Below are 23,922 nucleotides of genomic sequence, written 5' to 3'. Positions count from 1 at the left end.
TCCAGCGTTGGAAGGATTGAGCATACTTACTACTGCATTCAGGTAGTCCTGCTTTGAAAGAGACTAAGCCAGTATGTAATAATCTTGAAGCATGCATCTTCTGCTGCACAGCAATGCTTCATTTCCGTAGTAATGTTTTTTTGACTGTAAACATGAGTAGCCAGGCAAGAGAATTCCATTACCACATTGTGTGTAGTGGCAGAAATAGAAAAAGTAAAAGCAAAGAAAAAAATATATATACTTATCAACGAAAGACAAGAGTTTTATTTAAAAGGTTGCACAGGATCAAAAGTGAAGAGCAGCTGAAATGAGCAAAATAGGGTTATAACATAGTTTCTGTGATAAACAAACATTGCTGTGATAAACACTGTGAACAAAAGCTACCTGAGGAGGAAAAAAAAAAAAAAACATTACAGTCATCATCGAGGGAAACCAGGATAGGATCTCAATCCTAGGGTTGGGAACTGAATCAGAAACCATGGAGGAATCCTGTACCCTGCTTTGCTTTCTGGCTCTCTCAACTATCTTTCTAATAACACCCAGGCCTAGCACTCGTGAGGTAGGCACTACCCAGAGTGGGCAGGGCTCTCTTACAACAGTTATAATTTTAAAAATCCCCCACAGATGTGCTCATAGACTTATCTGATGAAGGCAGTTCTTCAATTCAGTTTCCCCTCCCCTGGATGACTTAGGTTTATGCTTAGTTGACAGAAAGAATAACCAGAATAGACCATATATTCAAATTTATAAAATCTTAATGCAAGTTATGCTTAACCAATTTTTTTAATAAAAATGAAAGGCTAAGGAAATCATCCAGTTAGTTAAGAGCCTGCACGTAAGGCACAAGAAGCTAAGTTCATATCCCCAGTTTAACCAATGTTGAAAATCCAGGCACAGTGGCTCATATGTGTAGTAACCCCAGAGTTGTGAGGCATAGGCAGGTGGACTCCTAAAGCCCGTAAGCCAGTTCTTGCCAAATGAATGGACTTCGGGCTCAGTGGAAGACTCTGTCTCCATGACAGAAGGTGAGTCTCCATGCCCATGTGCATGCACATGCACACACATCCGTGTTAACACGTCCATGCAACATGTAACATTCACACCGCACATACAGACACAATTTAAAAATAAAAGTAAAAAGAAAGCAGGACCAGTAGGAAAGGCTACTTGCCTCTCAGTTTGACCACAACCTCCATTCAACCCCATGGACTCACATGCTGGAAGAAGAGAACCAACTCCCAGAAGTTGTTTTCTGACCTCCACGTACACAACTGTGGCAAATGAGCACAACGCACACTAGTAGAAGCAGTGCAATTATAAAAACACATTTTAAAAATTAAAAAAAAAAAACATTGCCAAAGTTTTGTAGAATTTTATATCCTTAGTGTGAAGTTTAAACTAATACATGTAAACTGTTACACATGGTTTGCATACATACATACACACACATATTTACCATATATTTTACTAATACATGCTAGCATTTGTATTTTTACCACACATAGATATGCACATAGAGTTGTGTGTTTACCACTCTAGAGGTGGTCAGACCGGGGAGAATGAGGCAGACTAACGTCTCCTTGAAGGGGCCAGTTTAAGTCAAAGCACCAGACAGTTTATACTCTCAAGGTCAAGGTGAGTCACAGGAGTCACGTGCACAATCACAACACACAGCAGAAGCATGGTTTTCCATAGAGGCACACAAACATGTGTCAATAGCCAGATGGAATGAATAATCTGCAGTAAACTCACTCTTATCTGTTACACGTGGGAGGAGCATGAAAGTCACAATCCAAAAACAGTTCCGTACTTTTGAAGAAAGTGAGGCCACAGCACTCTTGTCTTGTTTTCTTGGCGATTTCTCATAAGCACTTAGAATTTCTCACAGGACTTCATTCTTGAAGCACATTCCAACACATAATGTATTTGCATACATACATATGCACATATGGCAAAAATATAAAAGTCTTTGTGGAAATGGTACCCCGAGCACCAAGGTTGTGGTTTGGGGACTGGGAGTGTGGCAGAATAGGAAGGGGCCTTAGGTCTATGTCAAATAGCTCTTTAGCTTTATCTAAAATGTTTGACCTGCAGACATCCTCTCCCATGACTAGGCCTGTCATTGGTGATCTAATGCAAGTGGTCATCCTTCAAACCATGTATGGCATGGACAAATAACAAAAAACAGACCCAGAAGTTTTTATGCGTTTGTTTATGCGTAGATCTAACAGACACGCCCATGTATATGTGTTAACAATGATCAGGGAAGAAGAGGCTATGGATTTGAGAGTGTGGGGGTGTGCATGAAAGGAGTTGACAGGAGACCTGGGGGAAGCTGGAGGGAGGACAGAGGTAGCATGATGTAATTATATTTTAATTAAAATCTCTAAGAGTTTAAAGTGCAAAAATATGTGAAGCAAATTCCAAAAAGGCAATGTTTCACAAAGGTGAGTGGTAGGTACAAGAGTGTAGTAGTTGTTGCTACTATTATTTATTCTTATTTTTGCACCCATGATGCCTTATCATAATACTAAAACATGTAATAATTAAGCAGTCTTTTTTATTTTTTTCTTCTTTAAAAATTTTTAACATATCTTTTGACAAAGTTTTAACCCTAGCATATGCAATTAGCTAGTCTTTAATGAGAGTATACCCCTTGGGGCTCTGGGTAGGTTAGAAGCTAACCAATCCTCCAAGGAGTTCTACTCCTTAGGTAGAAAATTTCTAAAACACCCTGTGCTCTTAAATAGAGACTTTTCTCAGAAATTAAACGAGGAACTAAGTGAGATTAACTCTGGATGCTGGAGCACTGCTCAGTTGATGTTAGTTGCCTGCTCCCACAGAAGCTACTCCCCAACTTGGCTGCTTCTTACAGCATCTGTCAGTTACCTGGGTCAGTTTCATGGGTCAGGAATATGAGTGTGAGGCAGCTAGGTCAGGTCTCCCAGGATGGCGGTCGCCTTAATATATGACTGAGAAAGGTCTTTTCCCACACTCACTCACAGGGCTGTTGGCAGAACTTGCTTCTTTGTGGGCTTTTGGAATGAGAGCCTCAGATCTTCACTGGCTGTTGACTGGAGTCACACTCAGGTCCTTGCCACATATGCCTTTCCAATTTCATTACAGTGATCAGACCAAAAAGACAAGAGAGTGAGGGCCAAAGTTAGAGACAGAGGTTTAGAATATAGAAGTCACATGCTTTCAAAGTCATAGTTTTAGCATGGTATGGTGGTGCACACTTAAAATCTCAAAACTTGAAAAGCCAAGGCAGGAGAATCACAAATTTGAAGTAGCCTAGGCTACATAGTGAGTTCCAGGATAGCCTGGGCTACATAGTGAATCCTTGTCTCATTTAAAAAAAAAAAAAAGTCAATCATAGTTTTTTAAAACCTCGTTTCAGAAGTGACAACCCCTCTGAATATCATACATTTCCATTAGGAGTGAGTCACTTTGTCTACCCCACACACCTGGGGAGGTCACTATAAAGGACATGAATGTCAGGAGACGTAGTTCTCTGAGGGCCATCTTTCAAGACTGCAGATCAGGACACTCCCATGCACTGCTCTTTGTTCAACTTACTTGGTTATCAGAGATTTATCATTTATTTACATCCTGTATAAACATCACTGTGACTTCTGGTTGCACTGTCTACATGGTAAGGATAAGCATCTCTAAGTGTGTTTATTTGTGCCTCTTCTTCCCCTTGAGAATTTCTGGAACAGCAAGATTCATACTACAATTTTGCTAGAGTCTCCGTTGGGCATGACATAGCTGATGGGCATCAAGAAGCTGAGGCACAAGACTAACCCTATGCCAAGTCTTTGGTGGCTCAGTGGGCTTTCATGTAGCATATCTTTAGGCCTGAAGGAAATGTTTACTCTCCACAGATATACAGTAAGCCACAATTAAGATACTGTGAGCAAACCACAGTATCCCTCTATTGCTTAAGAAAACAAAACAGCAGAACCTCCCGTGCCCAGCATAGGAAAGCCAAAGACAGGCAGCCACTCATGTCTCTTCGTATTCACCTTCAGACCAGGCAGATACATCTTCCCCTTCTCCTCAGTTCTAACTAGCATGGCACCAGCAGGCCAGGCCTGCACAACTCTGCTAAAATGTCCACTATAGTCATACTTTTGCCACCTTCTGGTACATTGCAGAATGGATTCACAATCATACCAAGCATGCTGCCATTTAGACCTTGAATCTCCAAATGTTCAAGTGTTGAAGAATTGGTCTTCAGTCCGTGGTGTCACTGAGATTGGGGGAAAATTTAAGGAGTAGAGCTTAATGGAAGGATACTGGGACTCTGGGCCCTCTTCCTTTTCCTTGCCTTTCTTTCTGGTCATGATGTTAGCAGCCATCTCCCTAGGTGCTCTATCCACAATGGGTCATGTCATGTCATAGGTCCAAAGGCAATAGGGTCATCCAACTAGACACAAAACAACAACAACAATAGCAACAAGAGTAACAACAAAAACGGTGTTGTGGATTTGGTTTATTGCTTACCTTATGCTATTTGAGAATTGCACGAGAATCCTGCATGTGAGACAACAAGGGTCCCTGCCCCCAGCTAGTTCTGGTTGATAAATAAAGATGCCAGAGGCTAATGGTTGGACAGAGAGACATTGGTGGGACTTTAGGGTTTGTGGACCAGGGATGGAGGAAGAAAGGAATCACCATTGCTGGGAAAAGAAGATCAAGTTTGAGAGCTGCATGTGTGTGTGTGTGTGTGTGTGTGTGTGTGTGAGAGAGAGAGAGAGAGAGAGAGAGAGAGAGAGAGAGAGAGAGAGAGAGAGAGAACAATCATGTAAGAGTTGGGAAGAGAGGCCTCAAGGATCCCTCCCCATTGAGTATAGGGTAGCAGTGATGAAATTTAGATTTTAGTAAGTAATAACTCAGGAGTATCAGAGGGAGGCATTAACAACATGGAAGTTTAGGAATGTCCCAGCCATTGAACTGATTAAGGTATATTAATAGAAGGCTGGAGGTGGGGGGATAAGAGCAGATTGACCAACTACAGCTATCCAACAGCAGCAACAGCAGAAACAACAACAACAACCTGGAGTTGATATGAACATTTCTTTATAAGTCAATTGTTTTGGGTGCTCACTGTAGAAAAAAGGTGAGATAATCCAAAGAATCATCAGTAGAGTTCTATGTCAATAACATAATTAAACTAAAGTGCTTTTCTTTTTCGTTTCCTGTGACATTCCTACACAAACCTTCTGGCCCTTATAGACTTTTGATGAGCAAGTATTTCATGGCTTTCATTGTTGTCTCTGTGTCTTCCTGCTCACTCGGCCCCGCCCTTGTTTCTCTCTCCTCTCTCACACTGTTCTATGCTGTCATTCTCATAGCTCCTGGGAGAACCTGTGAGCAGTGGCCATGTTCCTGCTGCATTAGAACTGTGTGCCTCTCTGCTTATATGCCTTTCATGTTGTGTCTGTGATGGTCTTTTCACCTGATCACCTCCTCCTCTCATCTTCTTCTTCCTCCTCAGCTTTTGATTCCGTAAGGCACCAGCTTCAGAGACAGTGACACTTGAGTGGCAAAATAATTAGTTCTATCATAGAGGTTTATGGAATTATATCAAAAATATATTTTAATTGGAACATTCCTAATCCAAAAATCTGAGGTGCCCTAACAGTCCCATATTTAGGGGTATAAATGTGCTGATTAAAACAGTTTTAGATTTAGAATATTGAGATTTTAGGTTTTCTGATTAGGATGCTCAACAAGCCAAGTCTCCACAAATATAAAAATTAGAAAGCTCTGAGATCTGAAAGGCTGTTGGTCCCACATATTGTGGGGAAGAGACACACAACCTATATTTGTAAGCTTACCTCTGCCACAGAGGCTTTTTCTGTGATGCCCCAGGGCCGTTGTTATTGGCTAGTGGTCCCTGAGCAGTCACTCATATGAACCACCTTAAAAACATACTAGGTATTTTTATTCCTGATAACAAATAAAGAATCCAGGGCTGGAAAGGGTTAAGTATCTTGCTTAAGATCACATTCTTAGAACATAGCTGAAGAACATGCACATCTCATCACAAAACCCACCTCCATAAGCATTGAGCAACACTTACTACTTCAACTTTCTACCACCCTGTCAGCATCTATCTCTCCTGCTTTCTCTTAGTGGGACATAAGGTTGGTTTAATCAGTGTTCATCTAAAATAACTATACTGGACCCTGCTGTTTATAGACAAGGAGATTATTTTCCTACTGGCTTTTTCAGAGTCATGGCAAACAAGTTGGTTTTTTTTTTTTAAATGTGTTCTGGTTTTAAATGCATTTGTCTTATTTCTCTTTAAATAACGGGATAGTCATCCTTCCCCTCAATGCAAACAGGCACAGTACAAACTGCAAAAGCAGCTGTATATTTAGGTAGGTGATTCATTGCTTCCAGGCCTCCAGATTCATCTCTGAAGTGTCCATCAACCAGGCTTGAGGTGTGTTATTAACAACTAGAAAGAATTAACTACTCTTATACAATGGGCAGTCATTTAGAAGGTGCCTCTCAATGCTTTCCTGAGTTAAGGCTGTTCATGGACTGTGCCTCACTGTCCCCTTAAATACCACTCTCTTGCTCTTCAGGGAAAAAGAATGATGGATATTTCTAATTACATCTGGCTGTGCTCTTCTCTGTTTGGTTCCCTACAGGTTATACTATTTGCCAATATCTATTTAACTGTAGCAGTAACAGGAAAAACTCCCAAGTCTAATCAACTAGAAACGCTTTGGCTCTCTCCCACTTTAGGGGAATCATAGCTTTGCAGTTCAGGTCATCTTTATAGATGAGAGATGAGTGAGGCTGGAAGAAAATTGGTATTAAAAATAGAGCCAAGTTCCAGACACTCATTCTCTAGGGCTCAAGGAAGATTCTGGTGTTTTTATTATTAATGTTTAGCACTGATACCATGCCCCTAGATCAGAAACACACCAAAGATTCTTCACAGTGGCCCCTGATTTATCAGGTTTAATTTTCCTCCACCTTGGTCTTCACAGGACTCATGGCAGGAAGTTTCAAGGAAACCGGGGACCCATCTGGTCTGGCTGACCGGATCCCTGACTGTTTCTCCCACTACCGCTTTCCAGTGCCCAAGGTTGACCTGAAAAATGCCTCCTCCAAAGTTCACAATTTAGGGCCAGAGATTATCAACCTAACTCGCTAAATGAAATAATCTACTATGCTACCAATGTGAGCACTCTATCTGGTCAGAAAACCCAACTTTTGTACATAAGAGCCTTGCTTTTGAATCTAATACAAAGTCTATCTAATAACAGCAACACAAAATACATATATGTGTTTGTGTGTGTATGTGTGTGTGTGTGTGTATATATATATATATATATATATATATATATGCAGATGAAAGATCTTTAGAAAAATCTTAGGTTTGAATTTATCACAGATGATGCTGGGACAGGCAAGAAAGAGGAAGGGAACATGGGTGGTACACTTTCTTTGCTAAACACTTGGCTAGATTCTGAATTTAAATTTCTCATTTAATTGCTATTAGCATGCTTTGACTATATATGACAGCATCAACCTTCATGCAGTTGAGAAAAGTGAGTTTGATGAGCTCAAATTGCTTTCCCAATGTCTCTTTCAGAGAGGGAAACTTGAGCTTTGGTTACTGATCTCTAAAGTGTTGTGTTTTTCCCTGGGATTGAGGACAAGCGATGGCTCAGGCCAGGAACAGGTGAAATGTTTTCATAGGTAGCTGGGACAAGAGCCAGGTACATGTAAAATTTAATGAGCCACTCTTTGGAGCTTATGGAAGATTCTGGCATTTTATTAAGTCTGAATTTTGACATCTCCTCCTGACTTGAGAGCAAGCTGAAAATTTCCATAGCTCCCCTGTTGGAACTTGCCTGCTGCCACAATTGGCATCTGATGACAGTTGCCTATAATAAATATCTGTCCAAATCTGAGGCCTCCGTTAGGGGTGGTAACAAGGATAGAATAAAGGGAAAGGATCAGATGCACTTGGGTAGTATGAGGAAAGATAGAAGATATCCAGTGATGGCTATGAAAGGCCAGAGAAGGATGTGATGGACACACACACACACACACACACACACACACACACACACAATCATTGTGGGGAAATGACTGGGATAGGGTCTCAAGCCTTAGAGGGTCACACTGAAGCCTGGCTTAAAATAGAGCAGCTATTTTATATAAGGTATAAATCTTTACCTCTTGTCACAAAGTCCTTTGTCTTAGGTTTCTAGACTGAGAGACAACAAGTTAAAGAGATATGGGATTCATTGATGCCATCAAGGCCTGAGGCAAAGTCTACATGTTATCATAGAAACTGACAAAATTGTCAGCTCCTCCCCAATTCCCTCACTCAGCATCTCACATGTTAATTCACCAAAGACTTGCTTGGTAACTTACGGTGATTCTTTCTTTCTGGGAACTGGTGCTACCAAACTGTGTGGTGTGCCCTGTTCTGCTATGGGTAGGGACAAAAACCAGACCATGCTAGGAGTCATGAGTTAGAGACCCAGCCTCTCACCCTTATTAAGTTTGTAACTGAAGGTGCAAGCCAATCTTCCTTCCAACTATATATGAAGAATACTAAGCACATTATCATCATGGAGGAAGCTCTTGTTAAGTTGAATGGTCTTTGAGGATACACATAATGCCATCCTTTTTCTTATAAAAGTATTCTGGAATAGGTTTCCCTTCTTCCTTAGATACATATTGTCATGGGAGTTTGTCTCTAGAGGGTTTCTCTCTTCACAAACATTATTGATAGCAGAGAGGTCATTTTGTAAAATCATCCACTCAAAGAACATGAGACAGTGACCCTTCATAAACCCTGAATACTGCCATAGATGGGTGACAAATTAGGAGGTGGTGTAGCACCTTACTGTTTTGACATCATGAATGTTCTATATAAGACAGCAGCCCTGTGTGTGAGAAGCCTTGTCCAGGTCTACTGTGCAAGGCCTCTATGGACCACTCCTTTTAGGTACATAATCTTAAAACCCACCAAATTTACATCCGTTGGCTAAGGCTCTGCCCTCTCTATGTGATGGAGCAGCAGAAAGTGAGAGGAAGAGAAATTGCCATTGGTCCATTCTGTACATTTGGTAATCACTAGCTGTGTAATCAAAATTCTAAACTTTAACTGTTCTAAAGTCTGTTCGTTTTCACAATGAAAGGAACAGGACCTACTCTAAAAGGCTGTGAATATGAAACATGTCTGGGTTGTAGCAAAGCTCTTAGGTATGCATAATAGTCCTCCTTTGAACTTCTGCATTGTAAAGAAAATGGTTTTTAAGAAGAGATGAACTCCATTTTTTATAAATTATTTTGGATGTAAAAAATTACATTTGGTTTTCTAAAGAGCTGACTTAAGCTTAGACATGGACACAGCTCCCTAAAATATGTTTATGCATATATACAGACTAAATACCAACATATACATAATCACTATCCTTTCTCTCTTCTATCTCATTTCCTCTTTACTCTCTCTTCTTTCCTCCTCTCTCTGACACACACACACGCACACACACACACACACACAAACACACACACATACACACATACACTGTGAATTAATTGTAGGTGTGGTAAGCATTTGTTGCCAGCATAAATTACCAGTTCCACCTAAGAAATTACTATTGCTAAACTGAATTAACATTAACATAGTAAACACAAGTGCAGGTAAGAGTTTCCCCAGGGTCCCTTAGTTACCATTCTCGAAACTTAGTGTTAGCTGAATTGGACCAGCAGCCCCAGACTACCAAAGCATAAGAAAGAAACAGTCCACCAAACAATAAGAAAGGAACAGTGTGCATGTTTCTTTGACAGGACTGAGAAGCTGGGTTTGTTCCAGCCCTCAAACAAGAGAAGAAATCCCTTGTATGGGTCTAGGCCTCCATGAAGGCAAGAAATATCTGCCACACCTTGAGGAGAACACCCACACCCAGTTCCTCTGATGTATTTGGTTATTAACTAGATCATATCACTAATTTAGTTTCACTGTAATTATTCATGCTGTTGCATTGCTCTTGTGTAATACCTTGAGAATCTGTGTACAATGGACTATGTCTTATGTATTTCTATGTCTTTAGTGCCTGCCTTTGTCACTTCTAACACATACTTAAATGAATGGATGGATGATGAATGAGCAGGCAAGTGAATGAGTGGATGGACGGGTAGATAGATGGATGGATGGATGGATGGATGAATGAATGAATGAATGAATGGATAGGTGGATGGATAGATGGATGGATGGATGGATGGATGGATGGATGGATAGATGGATGGACAGATGGATGGATGGATGGATGGACAGATGAATGGGAAGATAGGTGGATGAATGAGTAGATAGGTGGATGGTTTAAATGAATGAGTGGATAGGTGGATAAGTGGGTAGATGAATGGATAGTTGATGAGGAATCTATAGACAGGAAAATAGGTAGATGATAGACAGGTATAAAGATAGATGAGTGTGTATCACCTTGGCTTGAGATCTAGAGTGAGATAATTGTTTTAAAGTATTGACCCTAGCGTTAAAGAGTGCCAAGTGTCACTCCACCATGGCAAGATGTGTAGTCTTTAGACAATCAATCACAGGTGATTATATTGACTGGAACTATATCCTTATAGAACTCAAATTATGCTCATCTCTCTCCTAACTCTGTATCAAAATTACTACCTCTCCCAGTTGCCACCTTCATCCTCATCTCTCATGGTCTTATTTTGGACCATTAGAGCTGAAAATTAGCTGTGACCTAGACATCCCCAGAAGCCTCTAAAAACACTTGCCAATGAGCAACATAACCAATCAACATGTGAGATGCTTAGCTACTTTAAAACCTTTATCCAACATTATGAAATAGGATGTCAAACCTGCTGATTCGTGATCCTTGAGAAAAATGTTTACTGATTCTCCTGGCCCTACAGCTCAGTCACAACAGTGGACAGTGGTTACCCAGTTCTTTCTTTCCTATATTCCTCCTCCTCTTTTCTTTCTCTTAGGGACCTATTATCAGTCTTCAGGAGGCAGATGGTGATATGCTGATTGAAAATTCTCCTGCTTGGTTCCCTACTTCCAAGTAGAAGAGAGTTCTTAAATTATATCACCTTTGATTATGCATCTAGTTACAGTGATCATAAAAATAATAACAGAACCTAGCATCTAATTGTCATTACTATTAATTACCCGCAAAGCCTGTAGGGATTTAACTGTGTCTGCTGAGGGGCACTGGGGACAGTCAATGTCTGTCTTTACTTCTCAGCAGGAATCTGCTCTGGTCTGGCAGAGCAATAGAGCCTGGGAGAGAAGGTAGGCCTTATGGAATCTCCCTGTGCTCCCTGACCTCTTCCAGATGTCATTGGGTGGGTCCTGACACTAGAAACTGGATAAGCATTTTTAGTGCTTATTTTTATCAGGCTTACTGTTGATTTATAGGAAGGTAAGACAGGAATGGTGGCTTTACGTTATCAGCTTTGCTTTGATTTTAATGTCTATGCCCTACTCTTTGTCCTGAGTTCTTGTTTTAAGACCTAATTCCCAGGCCATAGTATTGGGAGACAGGGCCTTTCAGATCTCAGGCTAAGGCCATTGTGTTAGGAGACAGGCTCTCTAGGAAGTGTCAAATTCCCTCACAGATGTGATTGTCTCATTGTTTGCCTCTTTCACTATGTGAAGATACTGTATGAACCAACCAACGGGCCCTTGCCAGACCCAGTATCTTTAAGCACCTTAGACTTTTGAGCAGCTAGAATGAAAAATGAATGTATGTGGTTTATAAGTTACCCAGTCTAAGGTACTTGCTTTAGCAGACTGAATTAACTAAGATGATCTTCAAATGTATGTCTGTGCCATAGTAACAGGAACAAAAATGTAACCACGATGACCATTTTTCCAAAAGCTGGGAGGGGTTTTTGTCTTCATGCTCTTACTCTTTGGTTCATCTATCTGACTTTCTTTATCAAACATCCACTCTTTCTTCATATCTTTAACTATCCTGGCTTCTGGACATTGGCAGTATAAAGGATAGGCCAGCCAGCTACTCCCTGATTACTGGGTAGACTTACCCAGTCTTCAGTCTCCTGTCTGAGTTGGTTGTTCTGTGAAACCCATAAAAGAATTGAGTTCTGTGAGATTTCTCACTCAGTTCATAATCAGTGTCACAACAGCTAAAAGCATGGCATTGGCATTCTGACTGTGTGCAGGACCAGCTCAGGTATTATATCATCTCTGTGACTGAATACCTGATGGAGGCAACTTGAGGCCTTATTTTGGCTCACAGTTTAGAGGGTATGGTTCATGATTAAGGGGACAACATAGCAATTAATGTAGCAATAGGATCTTACAGCTATTCACATTGTGGAAGCAGCCAAGAAACAGAGAGAGTAGGCCCAAAAAGAGGGCAGAAGTATAGTTCTCAAAGGCCTGCTCCCAGTGACACATGTCTACCAGGCGTGTCGATCTATCTCCTCAAAATTTCCACATCTCTCACACAGTGCCCTAGATAGGAGCTAAATGTTCAAAGGCATAAGCGTGAGAGGGAGTGGTGGGATATATTTCACATTCAAATCATCACAGCTGCTATACAGACCTTCGGGCCTACAATGAGTACACATGACTAAAGACCACCAGGGCACTGAACACTAAAGGTCAAAGGCTAGGCCTAAAGCCACCTCCTGTTTCCTCTCCCCAGATGCCTCTAGTTCTTCAGGGACAGAGGGCATTTTCTAGTCACCGAAGGACTTATCGAACACCAGGAGACCTTAAGAAACCATAGTCCTATTTGTCTGATAACTGTGTAATTCATTACCCCCACACCAGGAAGCTAGAAAAGGACAACAGCAAAACAGTATCTGAGACTAGTCCTGTCTCTCTGTGTTCCAGCCCTGACATCAAGTGAAGGGTCCTTGGGTGGCCTCCCAGATATGGACTGTGAAACTACCATATAGTGCCTGACTCTCTGAGAGAGTTGTAGGTGTGGTTATGGAAGGAATATGAAGTATGAAGCAGTATGCCCAGAGGATAATCCTAGAAACCCTATGCCTGTTTGAGGAAGGAGTTCTGAAGCTCTGGGGGAACAGCAAAAGATAGGAAAGCTACAGAGCATATAGAAATATGTGGGTTAAAGAAATGCCATGGCCTGGAGAATTGGCCAAGGCAACTAAACTATAGGAGTGGCATACTCATTTCCAAACCAGGGATCATTGCTTTCTTTACCCAAACTATGTATGAGACTATTTTGTGAAAATACATATTAAAAAACATTTAAATGATAACATACTTACATTATTATTATCATTATTATTAATTATAAGTGATAATGATAGCAAAATTTAAAGTCCGAGGGTTAGATCTCTTCAGTGCTTCTCAGAATCATCTCATACAAAAGCACTTTTCCTAGGTCAGTGTTTTTAAAGTTTGTTATGTCACATAACCTCCAATAAGAAATAATCTTTCAACATCATGAGTCAATGTCCATATGCTACATGTGTCTGCATGTATATATAACAAAACAAAGTTTTCATGTAATGCTTACTTTCAAAGTAATTTTGATACTGTTTGTTTTGAGTCTACTTTGTTCTACTCAAAACAAGATGTTATTATTCCTTAAGCTGACTAAAAACCCACTAACAATCATAAGTAACTCCTTGAAAATATTTATTTGGACTAGAGGTCAGGAGACCACTGTGAAGGACCATAGCTTCTGGCCTGTTTTCTATATTAATTCAACCTTTCTAGGTAAATATGTACTAATGAGTTAATATATACTAATCATGATTTTTAAAAATGCCTTAAAACTTATTTAAGTCTCAAATTCTATCTGAAAACTTTTTAATAACTTCAATTTGGCTTCCTGCATTAACCTAGTCTCATGGAAGAGAAGGAAAACAGCCAACAGCCAAAATCATCCAGCCCTGCTTACTCCAGCAAGTGCCTTTCCCACTGCAAAATAACAAGTTAGCATCTAGTTCACAAACTGCTTTTCTTGAGAACATTACCGTGAATCCTGGCCAAGATCTAGACTGAAAAAGTCTTGAGTCTACAAAACAAAAGACCGAACCCCACTGTACCAAAATATAATATGTCACAGTTCATTGTCTTCTTTTGTCTCAGTGCTTTTCTCTCAACCTCTTCCCAGAAAAATAAAATCAAACAGATCAGTAGATTAAGTATGGGAACTTTGTTCTATAATACACAGTTCCACTTTTCAGTAGACCCTTTGGCCTGGTATGACTATAAGAAAGCAAATTGAAAGGATCTCTCCAGAGAGAAAACTCTTTGGTCTTAGTTCTTTTTCTATTGCTGTGGTTAAGACACCATGACTAAGGAAGCTTATAAAAGAAAGTTTTTATTTGGCCTTATAGTTCCAGAGGTTTAGAGTCCATGGTGGAGAAAATGCCTGAGAGCAGGAACAGCTGAGAGCTCACATCTCAAAACTGCACATAGGAAGCAGAGAGCATACTCAGAATGGGGCAAATCTATTAAAACCTCAAAGCCTGCCTCAAGTGATATACCTCCTCCAACAAGGCCACACTTCTGAATCCTTCCCAAACAGTTGCACCGATTGGAAACTAAATATTCAAACATATGAACAAGCCTACTAGGGCCTTTCTCATTCACCTTTTACCTTGAATTTTCCAATACAGAATTTAAGTATCATTTTCATTTAAATATCCTAAAAGATTGTCTCTGAGAAAATATTTTCTATTATAGCTTTTAAGGTAGATAAGAAGCTAGAGAATGATATCTGCTCTCTCTGTTCCTGTTCCATATTGTTTTACAGGCTGTGGACATAATAACACATAAATAAGAACAATAATCTATAAAATAAATGTATATAGACTAGAAAGCAATACATGAGAATAAAGCTGTCATGTTGTTCCAAGAGTACATAATTATAAACATTTAAAAGCTGTTGGAATTACTAAGAGAATTTAACAAAGTTAAAGGACACAAGGTCAATATTAAAGCTACTTTGTGTTCCCATATGCCAGCGAAGAACAAGTTTAAAATGAACTATTCTATAATCCATATAGATTGGATTAATATCCAATGCTTTTCAGACACTTAAGAAATAAGTTAATATAAACATATATATCAATATGGAAACAATATAAACAAAATCTAAATAAGTAAAGCAGTATATTCATTGATTAGAAGGACTTATACATATTTGATTTTTTTCCAAGTTGATCTAAACTCCAGCATGTTTCTTTGTGTGAGTGTGGAAATGGGCAATATGAATTTAGAAATACATATGTAAGTGTAAATTTTTAAGAATATTCAGGATAAAATTAAATTGCTTCTACAAAAAAAAAAGCCAAGCTATTAACAGACTTTGCAAGTAAAATTGATCCTAATTTATACAAGGAGTAAACAAATATATAAATGCAATGGAAAGACCCACATACAAACATTTGATATATAACAGAAATGACACTGTAGATCAGAGACAGGATTGAATAGTAATGCTGAATCTAGTATTATACATAAGCAAAAATAAAATAAAATTTGATGCCTACTTTGATATACAGAGAAAACTCAATTTACATGGGCATATATGATAAAGGATCCTATCTTCAGAATTCATTTTAGTATAAATAAATGTGTTTTTTCTACTTTTAAAATATGAATAAATCTTATTAGAGTCCTTTTTAGCAAAGTAGCCATACAAGTTAATTTGTATAAAGTATAAATGCAGTTAAGGCTAACCTATGACAGTGGTCATCAGAGGAGGGTATTTTGGGTAGGAAGTGATGATAAAAGTGACCTATGGCAATTTGTAAAACTTGGAGTGATGAAATAGGTCAGTCTTGGGAACCTGGGATGGATGGGTTTTTAAGGTTGGAAGATCTCTAAAGGTCCTTCAGTTGAATTGTATTATTTCATCTAACATGAGAGTGGTGGTTACATGTTATCAGACTGTGAGAAGCATTTTCCATAAGCCAAGACTTTGATGGCTTATGTTTCACTAAATATGGATCATGTAATTCAAACCGCATAGCATTTGTTGATAAATGAAGCATATCATAGAGGTGCATGGGGGCACTCTTTATTCTCAAGCTGCTTATTGATTAATGGGTCTTTGTTCTGCTGATTTAAAAGATGACTCAACACCAGTGCTTACCCGTTACAGTGTATGTATTAGGTGCTCCTTGGTAGACCCTGTTCCAAGTGCTGGACATCCCATTGTTCCCCTTTTCAATAAGCTAGTGACTGGAACAAGTAATAAACAAATTAATAGAGGCAATAAATAAATAAAATATGATTATGAAGTGAGAAATCTAACAAAGGGGAAAATAAGAGTCAACAGTCATTGGAGAGAGTGACAGTGACTGACATTTAAAGTTCCCTCCCTGCCTTTTCTCTGTTGAGATTGAACTTTTGGAGTTGCCCATGCTGTGTAATCATTTAACATTGAGCTATAATATTTGGGACTTTCTAGAGAGGTGACAGTTCAGTAAAGAAATGAAAGAAGGGATATAATAAACAATCTAGATATCTTGGGAAAGAGAAAATGGAGAATTTGAAACATTGTAAGCTATGGGCCCCAAATTCTTCACATGGAAACATGAAGCACATTCTCCATGGGCACTCATGAAGTTCTAACTCTTCCCTTTCCACTACATAATGGAAGCCACATTAGGACAAAGCCTATAAATGCCTTATTCATGTTTTTTTTTTTTTGTATGATCTATTGTGCCTTGTGCATATATTTGCTCAGTAGGTATTTATATAATGAAGAACTTTGAAATGACATCTTTATTCAGAGTTGACTTTCTATATTCACATAGATCCATCTAACTATAATTCAGATATACATGGTCAACTTTCTATACTCACAAGCTCTCTGTTCATAGATCTAACTAACTATGATTCAAGTCTATTGGGTAAAAATTTACTTCTGCAATCTCAGTGATTAAGAGATTGAGTCAGAGAGGCTGCCATGAGTCTGAAGATGGCTTGGGCTACTGAGTGAGACCTTATCTCAAAACAACAAGAATTTATTTCTGAACAGACTTTTCTTCTTATCATTAATTCCTGAACATTATATCATGAGAACTATTTATATACTTGCTCTAGACATTAGCAATCAATAGATATTTCAAAGCATAAAGGCAAATGAAAATACATTCTACATAAATATAACATCATTACCTATGGGGGACTTAAGCATCTTCATATTACAATGCCAACAGGGATCCTGAAAGCAGCCTCAGGTGATACCAAGAAAAGACTATCCTGTGTTTTCCAGATTACCTCTTCTGCCACTGGGATTTTTCTATGTATTTGTGCATTAGTCTTACACTGTTTTAATTACTGTGGCTTTAAACTTTGTGTTAGCATTTGGCAGTGGTTAGCCCTCCTAATACTGCTAGGAGGAATAATTCAAGCAATAGGCAATGTGCCAGAGATAACAATCCAACACAAGTAAAAATAGACTATGGTATCATTGTCCATGTGAAAGCCAAATCTGGGTAGGATGGTTAAAAACAGACAAGCTTAATTCCAGAGGAGAAGTGGCAGTGGAGTCTAGGTCAGACAAGTTGATGAACTCAAGTGAGAAATAGGTGGGCTAACCTGTTAGGCTGCAGACCTTGCCATCATAATGTAGCTGGTTCAGGGTTTACCTTTGAGATGAGCTTCTAGGCAGCCATGGTTGACTCTAACATGTCTGTGCTATTTCTAGTCACTAAACCTGAAAGGTGAGTGTTAGCAGCTGTAATGTGAGCCACAGTAAAGGGTAACTGAGATTGTCTGACCCCAGTATTGCTCGGGCCACTGGTTCATCTGATCCTCCTGCCTCAGCAACACAAACAATTTGGATCATTCCTCTTGCCCTGCCATTGAACCAGTGCTGGTCAGGGGCCCACGGTTTAAGAGTGGATTTAAAAATTAAATAGCTATCTGACACTGTTCTGGGGCAATAACCCAAGTGTGCCCTTTGGCAGGAGCTCACTATTCCACCATCCCAAGTGGGGATAGTGTGGCTGGCTGCCCCAGATTTTGTGAGCAAGGTAGTGAGAGGTTAAAATGTCACTGTTCTTGGCACAGAGAAGATGCCACAGCAGATTGAGAAACCTCATTCACCTCAGTGAGAGGTTAGGCATTGATTTCAGTCTTCATGATGGTTTATGTTTAGGTTGCATTTTCTCACCAAAAGATTTCAACTTAATGGGAAAGCCAATCTTACCTGTTTTATTTTGTTTTGTTTTGTAGTCATTCTTTTGGTATAAGGCTTGATTCTCTCTTAATATCCATAACCTAAACAAAGCTCTACTAGACTATGTAAAACCAGTTTCATGGTTCTAATGCAGGCATCTCCAGACCCTTTCTCAGGTACTAAGATGCATGATGTTCAAGTCCTTTGTAGCAAACAGCCTACTATTGACATATAACCTATAAACTTTAAACCATGTCTAGATCGTATCTGGTACCTAGCACAATGTAAGTATTACCAAAATAATTGCTAGGCCATTATTTTCACTTATAATATTATTTCTGTTGCTGTAGTAGGGTTTTCTTCCTTAATATTTTCAGTCCAAGTTTGGTGAATCTGCATATATGGGAAGTACAGGTATAGAGGAATAGCTGTACTCAATCTTGTACACCTTATTTTTATACTTTGATTTTTCTCAAAGTGAGACGTAACAAGCAAGCTACAGACAGCAAAGTGATAAAGTTTCACCTTCTTGATTTTCACAGGCAAGTCTTCCCACAGAGAGAGCCGCACTTACCAACTTCAGCCTGAGCTGAAGTCTTCAGAAATGAGTGAGCTGTGAGCTTTCAGTTCTCTCCTGATCTGAGCCTAATTATCTTTACTCATTTGTGCTTCTTTTTTTCAGAGAGTGGATTTCTCCTGGGGCCTAGGACAATATCAGCTTGGCACCTTCCTAGAGTCTCCCTCTTCCTCCTAGGAAAAATAAAAGCACCCTGGGTAAATGCTTTGTAGACCTTGGCTAAGCAGCAGCTATAATCAGCACTCCCTAGGCACACTACCGTCCCAACCTCAGCTTCTGGCTTCACTTTGCCAGACACCAGATTGTGACCTTCTAGAGGGCAGAGCCTCACCATGGTGGGTGGGGTGGATCAAAGATGAAAGAGGAAACCATAGGAAGTGGAGAGCATCCAGTTTGCAGCAGCCAGGCTAGATGTGAAGCTTCTGGGCTCAGAAAGAGATAGATCTTGTTGAGTTGAGTCCTGTACTCTGTCAGTAACCTTTAGAAGTAGTTTCTCCCCATTTTTGTCTGTACCTCTTCCGTGTGGAGAAAGGAAACCAACTTCTATGTGGAAGGCTGTGAGCATGGCCCACAATAGCATACATAAAATGTATTGACTGCATAGCACCTAAGCCTGTCAGTGATGAGAAAATGCACTGGTGGGTTTAATTATACCTCTAGCTCTTATCTCTGGGGATGATCAGGATCTGTCTTCAATTTATGCAGCCTCAGATAAGTAATTAAGGGAATGTCCTCTCTTGTACATTTTAGCATTTCTCAGTCACCTAATTTACTAAAGTCTGCATTTACTGCCCGTTTCTCAAAGTAGCTTTGTCCTTTCCAGTGAATCATTGCCTGTTAGCCCCCTTGCTCATACCTGTGAGTAACAATTTGTACACTGTCTCAAAAAGCAACTAACAACATAATTACGTGGATTGGACTGTACAAAAAGTAAAATAAAATAAATGTCACTGAATTTTATCTTCTATTATTATTCTGAATGCTTTGAGAATCTATTCTTCCTCTTATCACACAGGGGAAATCAAGTACCTATCCTTAAAATTTATGTATGCTTCTGTAATGCTTAACAAATGTATTAAGATGTGTATGGCAGATAGAAATGATTGGGCACTGAGGACACAGCTAAGCTGGAAGAGACAAGAATCAAGCAAACTAAAGCAAAGGCATGCATGTCCATAACATTGAAAGCAGGAAAGATAGAGATGGTGGTTAGGGGATCTAGAGATCAAATTGCTAACTAATGGGGAAAAAGGGGGCTCATAGGTCTCTATCTTGACTAATCACCTTGGCCTCTGGATGGAAGAATTGAATTATTGGCTAGGATAGTCATTACTGTCCTTGTTCTGAGATGTTAAGAACATTTGAATGTTACTAGAGATTATGAATCATACCCCAAACCCACTAGAAGTTAGCTCATTCTTAGAATCCAATTAAAATGCAAAGCCATTAGAGTAATGGCAATGGATTCATCCCCAGACAGCCTCATTCCTGAGCAGGGGCAGACATATAAGAGAAGAAGTGGAAAAAGATGATTAGCCATATGGTAGAGGTTCCAGGAAATCCTTGCCATGAGTTCACGGAGGGACAGGGGCAATCTCAATACATGTTTGAAAGTGGGAAGTGGGAAAGAGCACTTTTCTAACATCCTAATGAATGCCCATCACCTCAGCTGTTTCACACAGACTCTACTGGATGTGTTTAATCTCTGGATACTAGATTTCCCATGATACCTTGTCATATACACATGAAAAAGAGAAACAGAAATAGGGACAGCATCATTTTGCAGGGCCCAAGGAGAGAATTTGTGAAAATCCAACTTCTCGATCCCATTACTCCTGGGTGAAAGAGAAGATTTTGGCCTCATCATCTTCCACTTTTTAATTGATTTGGTTCTTGATGGCTTAATGGACCATTCTTACTACCCATATTTACATCAACTAGGAAGAAAGAAATGGGTTCTCTCGATGAAGTTTGAACTACCCACATTACTATTGGTGAAGAATCAACAGACATCTCAGATAATGAGTTTCCTGTACTGACACCTCCACCATTACTCAGAAACCCTTATCAAGTAGTGGGAAGCTCTACACAGTACTCTCCTCCAACAGTAAGTAGCAACCCTTGACTCCAAAGACACCGTATAGCATCAGAGCAAACTAAGGCACAGAATCCCCCCAGCAGCCACCTTTTGAGAGAAGAGACAAGGGAAGTGTACCACTTGAAACCTCCTCCCATTCACCTAGGGGTGAGTTAGTAAGGGGTGATGAGAGGCTAGGAGCTCTATAATGGAGGTTGTTCCACATAGCTGGTTATGTTACAACAGGATATACAGAATTCTGTTATTTCTACTCATTTATTCGACACTTCTCTTTGAAAGAGGAGCACCCCCCGCTTTCATCCATTACTGTTGTGGTGCTTAAAATGGTGCACTGAGCAAAGGAAGTTACAGTCACTGACATGATGATGACTAAGGAATTTACATGTGTTTAAAGCCATTGCAAGTGGTCTGATCAGGGACAGGGGGATGCCACTGGAACCCAGGAGTTCTCAGGGCCATCACTCATGTAACTTAGGTCCTCCACAACATAGCAGGGAAGAGTCTTCAAGTAGTAACCTCCTCATGGGAAACCCCAAGCCATCTCAACTGTGAGTGCCTAGGAGAGCAGCAATAGAATGGAAGGATAAAGGATGTAGGTAGGGAAGGGAAGTAAAGACACCTCCACATAGAAATTATAAAGGATAAATGCAACATTGTTATAATTCATTCATTTAGTAAATATTTACCAAGTGCTTATGAAAGCTAACCCCCACTCTAGTGATCCAGTAGTAGACAGAACCAATGTCCTCACCTCTTTGACCTTTCATGACAGAAAATATAAGGTAACAAAATAAATAAACATGCTACTACTCCAGGAAGTATCAAGTTCTATAAAGAAGATAAAGGCTGGAGAGGGGACAGAGAAGAGTACTATTTTTCCAGCTTGCTTACCATGGGAGTGAGAACAGAAAACATTTTATTCAGTGAGACAAATAACTAAATTTAAAGGATTAGAGAAAACATAGACACTGAAATCACATGGTATATATACAGAATAGTTTTGTTAACATATGTAAAATACAACATTTTTGTCAAGCATTTCTACTTCCTACTACACATACACACGCGCGCGCACACACACACACACATCTAATATAGTTTAGTACCACAATTCATAAATCCTTATGACAGTCATAAGATAAAGCCATAAAAATAATATCAAATTCAAAAGAGGAGACTGTTTCAGATTTCTCAAGACTCCTTCCAGTCCACTGGTTTTACTCAGATTTTCTGATAGCCAAAGAGGATTAGCTAACAGTGCCAACCGGTTCAGGGGTCTACCTGACAAATCATTAAAGTCTTTAGTATGACTTCCTGTAGACATTGTCCATAACTGTTAAAATCATTGTCACCAGAACCTCAACAGTGTCTCCTACCACAGGGTAGGAGCCGTACACACCCTCAGTGAATGAACACTTTATACATGTCTAGGGACATTAATAAAGAAAAGAGGGAGAGAAGGGCAAACTCTATAGGTGTCACTTAGGCCAATGGAGTTTTAACTTCAAGGTGGTATAATACTACCTGAGGATTCACACTCAATGTATGTCAGGAGCTCTTGCTGAAATTCAGAACCCCCCTTGTTATAAATACCTTAGTTACACCAGAGTGCTATTTGTTTTAATTTTACAATTGGTAATAATTATGTAGACCAAAACCTGAAATGTAATTGTATATGTGTGTGTATACATAAAGGTTAACTTAATGAACCTAAAAGTCTATGGATAAGCTGGAATTGTAGCATAGTAGTTAAAGTGCTCATCCTGCAAACCTAAAGACTTGGGTTCCATCCCCATGATCCATGGTGAAAGCAGAGAAAGCTGTTCTCTGACTTCCACATAGGTGAGTATTAGTGCATGAGTACAAGCATGCATGTGAACACACTACAATCACCACCAACAACAACAAAAACAAACAACAATAGATTTGGTTGAGTAGGACATTTGAGTTAACAGAAGCTATTTTATTCAAACATACAACTCAAACTTAGAAATAACCAAAAGTATCTGGATTAGTTTTTCTCACAAAAGTCTACCCAAAGAATAGTAAAATGAAGAGATGGAGAAATATAAGAAAAATGTGGTTAGGGGCCTATCCAATGGAAACATGGGAAGCTGGAGATGATAGGATATGGATTTCCAACCAAGCATGCCAATTTTGCCTACAGTAGGGCTCCAACTCTCTTTTAGAAAGTGAAAGATGGTAAACCTTTTAGGCCTTGTGGGCTAAATATTATTTGATGCAACATCTTAATCTTGCCAATGAACTTTAAAAACAGCCAAAGACAGTAAGTAAACAAGTGAGTATAGGTATGTGCCAAAATATTTTATTTATTGACTCTTGAATTCCACATAATTTCTATGTATCATAAAATAATTTTCTTCATTTTTCATTGATCCATTGAGAAAGATAGAACTCACTCCTTGTTAAAGGACAACTCCTGATCCTATACATTCTATTGTCCCCTCCTTAGAGACCTGACTTCATCAGACCAAGGCTATATAGTGACTTGTAAAGTAGGTTTGAAGGAAGGTAGGGATTTAGGCACAATTTATGTAGCTCTTGAAGTACTTCCAAAACATGAAGTGGCTCCAACATACTAGCAAAGTGCATCCATCTTTCTTGTCACGTCTACTGGCCTTTCCTTCTCTTCTAACCCAGACCACACTTTCCATATTGTTACAATACAACTTGGGTATCTTGAATAACTTTATAACCCATCAAATTCCAGGAAACTAATTTAGCCCTACTGTCTCACCCACTCCAAGGTTCCCCATCAGATTTCTGTCCCCTCAATAGATTTGTTACTTGCTCCATTGCTACAACAACAATAATAAAACAAAACAAGCAAACAAACAAGAAAATAAACAAAACAAAAAAGCCAACAAGAACTGACTTAAAGTAATAAGAGTTTATTTCAATGTACATATCAAAGGGATACAGTCCATCATGGTGGGGGTGTCATGGTGGCAGATGCAGGAGGCAGCTGGTCACATCACACCCACAGTCAGGAAGCATGAAGAGATAAATACCTGTACTTACTTTGCCTTTTCCCTTTTATTCAGTCTGGAACTCCA

General features: G+C 39.4%; 1 long non-coding RNA gene across 2 annotated transcripts in view; it reads right to left on the bottom strand.

Moving 5' to 3' along the window:
- Positions 1–2,459: 2,459 nt before the first annotated feature.
- The window catches only part of LOC116102404, a 65,779-nt gene continuing 44,316 nt past the window's right edge, over positions 2,460–23,922 (bottom strand). For both annotated transcript variants that reach the window (XR_004123159.1, XR_004123160.1), the window contains exons 3-5: positions 18,745–18,920; positions 16,134–16,222; positions 2,460–3,107 (exon numbers count right to left, since the gene is read on the bottom strand). This is a non-coding gene — a long non-coding RNA (uncharacterized LOC116102404). The remainder of the gene's footprint in view (positions 3,108–16,133; positions 16,223–18,744; positions 18,921–23,922) is intronic.

Source organism: Mastomys coucha, unplaced genomic scaffold (genome assembly GCF_008632895.1).
Source record: "Mastomys coucha isolate ucsf_1 unplaced genomic scaffold, UCSF_Mcou_1 pScaffold21, whole genome shotgun sequence".
Taxonomy (NCBI): domain Eukaryota; kingdom Metazoa; phylum Chordata; class Mammalia; order Rodentia; family Muridae; genus Mastomys; species Mastomys coucha.
The sequence above is the reverse complement of the archived record's forward strand: the minus strand, read 5'-3'. Positions and strand labels throughout refer to the sequence as shown.